Source organism: Otolemur garnettii, unplaced genomic scaffold (assembly GCF_000181295.1).
Source record: "Otolemur garnettii isolate 467f Iridium unplaced genomic scaffold, OtoGar3 scaffold00230, whole genome shotgun sequence".
Classification (NCBI taxonomy): Eukaryota; Metazoa; Chordata; class Mammalia; order Primates; family Galagidae; genus Otolemur; species Otolemur garnettii.
The window spans coordinates 2,027,236-2,036,916 of NW_003852625.1; the positions used below are offsets into that span (position 1 = coordinate 2,027,236).

At 40.4% G+C, this 9,681-nt stretch overlaps 1 pseudogene; it reads left to right on the forward strand.

Annotated features, from left to right (window-relative positions):
- Positions 1 to 401: 401 nt before the first annotated feature.
- Positions 402 to 1,346, forward strand: LOC100957912 (annotated as a pseudogene).
- The last annotated feature ends 8,335 nt before the right edge of the window (positions 1,347 to 9,681 follow it).

A 9,681-nucleotide genomic window follows, 5' to 3' on the forward strand; every position in this document is an offset into this window, starting at 1 on the left:
ACATAATGCATGCATGCATTTCTTAACTGAGCATTCGCGCTGAGACCGCAGCACTTCAGCTCTAATGCACAGCCGACGAGCTGCGTTCCCCTGCCCACCACAACTGCCATCCGCCCCCTCCCAACGCCCATTCACCGTGGGACTCAGCTGCTCCAGGCCTGGGCGATTTGGCTGCTGAGACCACCATTCATCTGTTCTTGCAGGTCGTTGACTTGCTCTGACTGGGTGTCCCACAGCACGGTTTTTGGGGTTTCCTTTCTTTTTTCTTTTCTCCCTTGTTTCTTTCTTTCTTTTTGAATGTCAGAAGAGTGAGCACCGTCTGGCAGGATCAGAGGACGCGGTGGCAGAAGGCAGTGCAGAACTGGCGTTGTCCATTTGAACTCTTCCAGGAGTGAACCGACATGGCTGCAGCTTTTCAGAAGGCGGCTAAGTCTCGACAGCGGGAACATCGAGAGTGAAGTCAGCCTGGCTTTCGAAAACATCTGGGCCTGCTGGAGAAAAAGAAAGATTACAAACTTCGCACAGATGACTACCATAAAAAACAAGAATACCTCAGAGCTCTCCAGAAGAAGGTGCTTGAAAAAAATCCAGATGAATTCTACTATAAAATGACTCGAGTTAAACTCCAGGATGGAGTTCATGTTATTAAGGAAACTAAGGAAGAAGTAACTCCAGAACAGCTAAAGCTGATGAGAACTCAGGATGTCAAATATATAGAAATGAAAAGAGTTGCAGAAGCTAAGAAAATTGAAAGACTAAAATCAGAGCTCCATCTGCTGGATTTCTAGGGGAAGCAAAAGAATAAGCATGTGTTCTTTTTCGACACCAAAAAGGAAGTTGAACAGTTTGATATTGCAACTCACCTGCGTACGGCTCCGGAACTAGTGGACAGAGTCTTTAATAGACCCAGGATAGAGACGTTGCAGAAGGAAAAAGTGAAAGGAGTCACTCATCCGTCTCGACTTAAGCAGATAGCTAAAGAAAGGGAAAAGCAATATAACTGCCTGACACAGCGGATTGACCGAGAGAAGAAATTGTTCGTTATTGCACAGAAAATTCAAACACGCAAAGATCTCCTGGATAAAACTCAGAAGGTGAAGGTGAAGAAAGAAACAGTGAACTCCCCAGCTATTTACAAATTTCAGAGTCATCGCAAACGTTGACATATTATAGATAAGCCTTGTCTTTCTGCATCAAAAATAATTGTTTTCCTAGTAACTTAAATCCCTTTAGTACAAATAGTTTTCCTGTTTGTAACCATAATTTATAGTCAGTCTAGCATTTGATATCTTTTATGAACAACATTATATCCTCTTCCCTTCTGGTACTGTTTCTGGTTTGTAAAATCAGTCTTATTTTTATATACATAATTTTTTTATTATGAAAGTTACAGAATCCCATAGTGAATTTGGAAAATAGATTAATCCATTCCTAATCCCAGTGCTTATTCAAGAACAATACATTTTTTATTTCATATTTAACTGTGCTAGGAGCTAGAGCTATGGCGGTGAACAATTATTGTGAACATTCTGGTTTATTTCCTCTGTTTTGTAAAGCTATGAATCAGTTTTTGTTATGTTTTTGTATTTTATAGTTGTAATTATACTAAACAATTTTATGTCTCACTTTTTAATCATTAGTTCTTTTCCATTTTGTTAAATCACACAAGTTTTAAAAAGCAATATATGCTCACCGTAAAAATTAAAATAAATATTATTTTTAATGATTGCAAAAAAAAAGAAGAGTGAGCGCCCACAAACCGAGGACACACATCTCACATATGCGCATGAACACACGACTAAACTACTAAAGGATCTGGTGTGACTTCTTTCTCACTTTCCTTCCCTCATAACCCTGCCCCACCCCACCAGAGCTAGCTATGAATGAGCACCTGAGTTCTTGTGTCAGGCAGGGGGGCACACAGGCAGGCCTGACACCCATGTGGAGTACATGTGGACTTTAGCTAAGGTCTCCACAGTGTCCCAGGGATGACCAGACATCCACGGCTGACTTTAGACTGCGAGTGGGCCCCGGGATCTCGTCAACTTAGCACCTGTGGTTTGAGATGTCTCTTCTGAATGCTTTGGCTTACTATTGCCAGTAGGTGGTGCCCATCTATAAGTATTTGTTCTGAAACGGAGGATTAGAGCTGTGAGCGTGAATTCACACTTATGATCGCTTCCCCTCGCCTCTCCCCTTCCCTTCCCTCCTCTCCCCTCCCCTCCCATCCTCTCCCATCCCCTCCCCTCCCCCATGGTATTTTTTTCTTTTTTTTGTGAGAAGGTCTCACTATGTTGGCCTATGGTAGATTGCTGTGGTGTCACAGCTCACAGCAACCTCAAACTCTTGGGCTCAAGCAATTCTCTTGCACCTACCACAATCCCCAGCTATTTTTTGGTTGTAGTTGTCCTTGTCGCTTGGCAGACCCAGGCTAGGTTTTAACACCCAGCTCCAGTGTATCTGGCTGGTGCCCTAGCCTCTGAGCTACAGAATCCGAGCCTTTTTTTTTTTTTTGAAACTTTTTGCTCCAGGAATAAGAACTACTTGCCTCCTGTGTAACTACTAGAGCTAATGGGTGAAGTCCCCAGGGTGTGAGCCTAGAGGTGTGTCATTCTACCTAAAACAAAATTAACTTACACAAACATGGAGGATAGTATATGTGTGTGTCCTCATCATCAACATGTTTTTAGTTTTTATTTTATGTACATATGCATGCATGCATCTGTTTATATTTATTTATTTATTTTTGAGGCAGAGTCTCACTTCATATCCCTGGGAAGAGTGCCATGGTGTCATTATAACTCACAGGAGGGTGGACTGCAGCCAGCTTTTTACAGAAGCTCCTGTCCAGAAGGAGGCTTAAAGGACAGAAGTTTAGCAAGGGAGCTGATGGTTTGGAGCAGAGCCGAGAGACAACATTGAAGAGCACACTTCAACCTTCCTGAGGTGAGCTGCGACCCCAAAAATACAACCAAAAGGTACAAAATCCACCACCAAGTGGACAGGAGTCCCCTCCCCCACAACAAGGGCTCACAGTTTACTCCATGCAAACAAGTGAGCAGAGTTCAAACTTCCTCCCACTCTATCCCACGGTAGAGACCCCCTAAAAACTGGACCTCTTACCCCTGCTGGTGTGCCATGGCACCCTCCTGCCAGGCATAAAACTATAAAACTGTATATATTCTCCACCTGCAACATTGAACACTGAGGAGTCCCCACCCACCCATTCTGAGGTCTGGAAGTTTGTTACCTATGGAGTCCAGATTCTTGGGCATCTCCTTGAGAGAAGTGGAGGGGGAAAGGGCTGGTGCTGCTCTGTGCTGACTGTGGCACAGGCATGAGGAGAAGAGAGTTGCCTTGGAGGAAGCCAATACAGCAACAGTGGCATCCTGAGCTGTGAACTGATGCCATTCCAGCTCTGTCTCTCTGGGCAACCACAGGTTCTGGACAGCAGCCACAGGCTGAACGCCGATAACTTTCATAAGTAGAGACCATTAGCACCAGCCCTCAAGGTGATACAGCTGAGACAAAGGCAGTGGACAGGCAGAGGCTGGAATTAACACATGAGTGTAAACTGCTGTTTGTCTGCTGCCCAGAGCTGAAGGCAGCCTCTGACTTGCAGAGGAATCTAGCTGGACAGAAGCCAAATTTAAACACACAAGGCTCCCCTGGCGAATTCAGATTTCTGGCTGATTTTGGCAGTCATAAACCCCAGAAGCAGTTGCCAACTGGAGTGAATAAGATCACAGACCTGGGGGATTACGAGTGACTGGGTGCAAGGTGGGGAAGGAGGTATTAACCTTCCCAGACTAACCTATCTGCTGGGTGGGTCCCTTTGCATTCACGGAGCACTGGAGCAAGTTATATCCAAGCTGCGAGCAGACCCCTCTTATCTAGCTGCTGGAAACATTCGAACTTTTCCACCTGAAAATGGTGCTGACTGGAACAACTGATTTGGACCCCTTAAACTGGGCAAACCACTCAGGGACTATTCAAAGGGACACCTTGGGTGTATGGTTGAGGGAAGGTTTGATTTTCCTTGCCCAATTGTTGTTTATGGGGGGTGGGGTGATTTAATTGCTGGTATTTCTCCACAACTGAGACTTCAGCCAAGAGAAATGGAATCACTAGGGTAGGACAGAGACCAGCTGAAAATAAGGCAGAGCTACTTAGCCCCACTACACCAAACAGGTCCCCAGTCTCTCAGGCCGTAACACTGTATGAGTCCTTGACAAACCTCAAGGGCAAAAATCAAATGGGGTAAAATAATCATGGGGCGGAATCAGTGAAAAAGCTCTGGTAATATGAATAACCAGAGTAGATTAACCCCCCCAAGAAAGGATGTGGCTGGTAATATGAATAACCAGAATAGGTCAATCCCCCAAGAAAGGATGTGGCAGACCAAACTGAAGATCCCTGATATAAACAGATAGCTGATATGTCAGAAATTGAATTCAGAATTTGGATTGCAAATAAAATTAATGGAATAGAGCAAAAGATAGAACTAGAAATTCAAGGAGCATCCCAAAAGTTCACTCAAGAACTCAATGAATTCAAAGACAAAACCACCAAAGATTTTGAAACATTAAGACAAGAGATTGCAGCCCTCAAAGATCTGAAAAAATATGGTAGAATCTCTTGGTAATAGAGTGCAAGAGGCAGAAGAAAGGATCTCAGACATAGAAGACAAAGCTTCTGAATATGTCCAAATATCCAAGGAGAATCAGAAATGGAAAGCAAAAAAGGATCACTCTCTCAGAGAGCTCTGGAATAATTTGAAGAAAACTAATATTAGACTTATAGGAATCCCTGAAGGTGACAAAGTTGCTTTGCAAAACACAGAGGCTCCTCTGTATGAAATTATGAAAGAGAACTTTCCAAATATGTCAAGAGATCCTGAAATTCAGATTTCAGACAGCTTCAGAACCCCAGCACAACTCAACCTGAATAAGACATCCCCCAGACACATCATAATTAACTTCACTAAAGTTAATATGAAAGAGAAAATCTTGAAAGAAATGAGACATGAGAAAACCATAACCTACAAGGGGAAGAATATTAGAATAACTGCAGACCTCTCTGCCGAAATCTTTCAGGCAAGAAGAAGGTGGTCATCGACATTTAATCCCTTAAAACAAAATAAGTTTCAGCCCAGGATCCTGTATCCAGCTAAACTGAGTTTCATTTATGATAGAGAAATTAAATACTTTAATGACATCCATGCATTGAAGAAATTTGCCATAACTAAACCAGCTCTCCAGGATATTCTCAGACCTATTCTCCATAATGACCAGTGCAATCCTCCACCAGAAAAGTAAACTAACTTAGAAACAATTGATCAAACTCCAACTTCTACACTGGTGAAAGGATTGAAAACATCCACTGGACTTTTGAACAACTTGATACCTAAAATTTTATTGGGCTTATCAATAATTTCAATCAATGTGAATGGTGTTAATTCTCCACTAAAGAGGCACAGATTGGCTGATTGGATACAGAAAATTAGACCAGACATCTGTTGTATACAAGAATCTCATCTTAAAAGACAAATATAGACTCAGGGTGAAGGGATGGTCATCTATATTCCAGGCTAATGGAAAGCAGAAAAAAGCAGGTGTTGCCATTTTATTCGCAGATACAATAGGTTTTAAATGAACAAAAGTAGTCAAAGATAAAGATGGCCACTTTATATATGTTAAGGGCAATAATACGATGAGATCTCAATTATCAATATCTATGCACCCAACCAGAATGCACCTCAATTTATAAAAGAGACTCTAAATGGCATGAGCAACTTGATTTCCCCCAGCTCCATCATAGTCGGAGATTTTAACACTCCTTTGGCAGTGTTGGATAGATCCTCCAATAGGAAACTTAGCAAAGAAATCTTAGATTTAAATTTAACTATTCAACTTCTGGATTTATCAGACATCTACAGAACATTTCATCCTAACAAAACTGAATATACATTTTTCTCATCAGTACATGGAACATACTCCAATATCAATCGCACCTTAGGCCACAAATCTAACCTCAGTAAATTTAAAGGAATAGAAATTTTTCCATGCATCTTCTCAAATCATGGAATAAAAGTTGAACTCAGCAACAATGGAAATCTGCAGACTTGTACAAAAACATGGAAGCAAAATAACCTTATGCAGAATGATAGATGGGTCAGAGATGAGATCAAGAAGGAAATTACTAAATTTTTAGAACAAAATGATAATGAAGATACGAGTTACAGAACCTCTGGAATACTGCAAAGGCAGTCCTAAGAGGGAAATTTATAGCATTGCTAGCCTTCCTCAAGAGAACGGAAAAAGAGGAAGTTAACAACTTAATGGGACATCTCAAGCAGCTGGAAAAGGAAAAAAAATTCCAATCCCAGATCTATCATGAGAAAAGAAATAACCAAAATTAGAGCAGAATTAAATGAGATTGAAAACAAAAAGATTATAGAACAGATTAACAAATCAAAAAGTTGGTCTTTGGAAAAAATCAACAAAATAGATAAACCTTTGGCCAACCTAACCAAGAAAAAAAGAATAATGTCTCTAATCTTCTCAATCAGAAATGGTAAAGATGAAATGACAACAGACCATTTAGAAATTCAAAAAATCCTTAATGAATATTACAAGAAACATGATTCCCAGAAATATGACAATCTGAAGGAAATTGACCAATACTTGGAAGCACACCATCTCCCAAGACTTAGCCAGAATGCAGTAAAAATGTTGAACAGATCTATATCAAGCTCTGAAATGGCATCAACTATACAAAATCTCCCTAAAACAAAATCCCAGGACCAGATGGCTTCACGTCAGAATTCTACCAACCCTTTAAAGAGGAAATAGTACCTAAACTACTCAACCTTTTCCAAAACATAGAAAAAGACAGAATACTACCCAACACATTCTATGAAGCTAACATCACCCTGATCTCCAAACCAGGAAAAGACCCAACAAGAAAAGAAAATTACAGACCAATATCACTAATGAATATTGATGCAAGAATATTCAACAAGATCCTAACAAACAGAATCCAGCAACACATCAAACAACTTATACACCATGACCAAGTGGGTTTTATCCCAGGATCTCAAGGTTGGTTCAACGTATGTAAATCTATAAATGTAATTTATCACATAAACAAATTAAAAAACAAAGATCATATGATTCTTCCAATTGATGCAGAAAAAGCATTTGATAATATCCAGCATCCTTTCATGATCAGAACACTTAAGAAACTGGCATAGAAGGGACATTTCTCAAAATGATAGAGGCCATCTACAGCAAACCCATGGCCAATATTGCATTGAATGGAGTTAAGTTGAAATCATTTCCACTCAGATCAGGCAAGGAGGCAAGGTTGCCCATTGTCTCCATTGCTCTTTAACATTGTAATGGAAGTTTTAGCCATCACAATCAGGGAAGAAAAAGCGATTAAGGGTATACATATAGGGTCAGAAGAGATTAAACTTTCACTCTTCACAGATGATATGATTGTATATCTGGACGTTACCAGGGATTCTACTACCAAACTCCTAGAAGTAATCAAGGAATACAGCAGCGTCTCAGGTTACAAAATCAACACTCATAAATCAGTAGCCTTTATATACACCAACAGCAGCCAAGCCAAAAAAACAGTCAAGGACTCTATCCCATTCACAGTAGTGCCAAAGAAAATAAAATATTTGGGAGTTTACCTAACAAAGGACGCGAAAGATCTTTTTTTTTTTTTTTTTTTGAAATAGTGCCTCAAGCTGTCCCCCTGTGTAGAGTGCTCTGGCATCACAGCTCACAGCAACCTCTAACTCCTGGGCTCAAGCGAGTCTCCGGTCTCAGCCTCCCAAATAGCTGGGACCACAGGTGCCCACCACAACGCCTGGCTATTTTTTGGTTGCAGCCATCATTGTTGTTTGGCGGGCCCGGGCTGGATTCAAACCCACCACCTTAGGTGTATGTGGCTGGCGCCTTGGCCGCTTGAGCCACAGGCACTGAGCTGAAAGATCTTTATAAAGAGAACTATGAAACTCTAAGAAAAAAAATAGCTGAAAATGTTAACAAATGGAAAAACATACCATGCTCATGGCTGGGAAGAATCAACATTGTTAAAACGTCAATACTAACGAAAGCAATATATAATTTTAATGCAATCCCCATTAAAGCTCCACTGTCATACTTTAAAGATCTAGAAAAAAATAATACTTTATTTTATATACAATCAGAAAAAACATCAAATAGCAAAGACATTACTCAAGAACAAAAATAAAGTAGGAGGAATTACATTACCAGACCTCAGACTATACTATAAATTGATAGTGATCAAAACAGCATGGTACTGGCACAAAAACAGAGAGGAAGATGTATGGAACAGAATAGAGAGCCAAGAGATGAATCCAACTACTTACTGGTACCTGATCTTTGACAAGCCAATTAAAAATATTGAGTGGGGAAAAGATTCCCTATTTAACAAATGGTGCTGGGCGAACTGGATGGCAACCTGTAGAAGACTGAAACTAGACCCACATCTTTCACCATTAACTAAGATAGACTCTCACTGGATTAAAGATTTAAACTTAAGACATGAAACTATAAAAATACTAGAAGAAGTGTAGGGAAAACACTTGAAGAAATCGGCTTGGGCAAATATTTTATGAGGAAGACCCCTCGGGCAATTGAAGCAATGTCAAAGATTCATTTGGGTCCTAATCAAACTAAAAAGTTTCTGCACAGCCAAGAACATAGTAAATAAAGCGGGTAGACAGCCCTCAGAATGGGAGAAGATATTTGCTGGTTATGTCTCTGACACAGGTATAAAGGTTTAATAACCAGAATCCACAGAGAACTCAAACGTATTAGCAAGAAAAAACAAGCGATCCCATCTCAGGGTGGGCAAGGAACTTGAATAGAAATTTCTCTAAAGAAGAGAGGTGCATGTCCTACAGATATATGAAAAAATGCTCTCCATCCTTAATCATCAGAGAAATGCAAATCAAAACTACCTTGAGGTACCACCTAACCCCAGTAAGGTTATCCCATATCACAAAATCCCCAAACCAGAGATGTTGGCGTAGATGTGGAGAAAAGGGAACACTGCTACACTTCTGGTGGGAATGCAAATTAATTCATTCCTTTTGGAAAGACATCTGGAGAACACTGAGAGAACCAAAAATAGACCTGCCATTTGATACTGCAATTCCTTTATTAGGTATATATCCAGAAGACCAAAAATCGAATTACAACAAAGATATTTGTATTAGAATGTTTATTGCAGCCCAATTCATAATTGCTAGGTCATGGACAAAGCCTAAATGCCCATCCACCCACAAATGGATCAATAACTTGTGGTATATGTACACCATGGAGTACTATGCACCCTAAAGAAAGATGGAGACTTTACCTTCTTCATGTTTATATGGATGGAATTAGAAAATGTTCTTCTCAGTAAAGTATCTCAAGAATGGAAGAAAAAGTATACAATGTACACAGCCCTATTTTGAAACTAATTCATAGCTTTTATAGGAATGTCACACCTAATTATAGCCTTAGAATATGGGAAGGGGTTGGGAGGGTGAGGTGAGGGGGTTGGATGGGGGGAGGGAGGGAGATTGGTGGGGTCACCTCTATGGTTTATCTTACAAGGATACAAGTGAATCTTTCTAAAAGCAGAGTATGAATG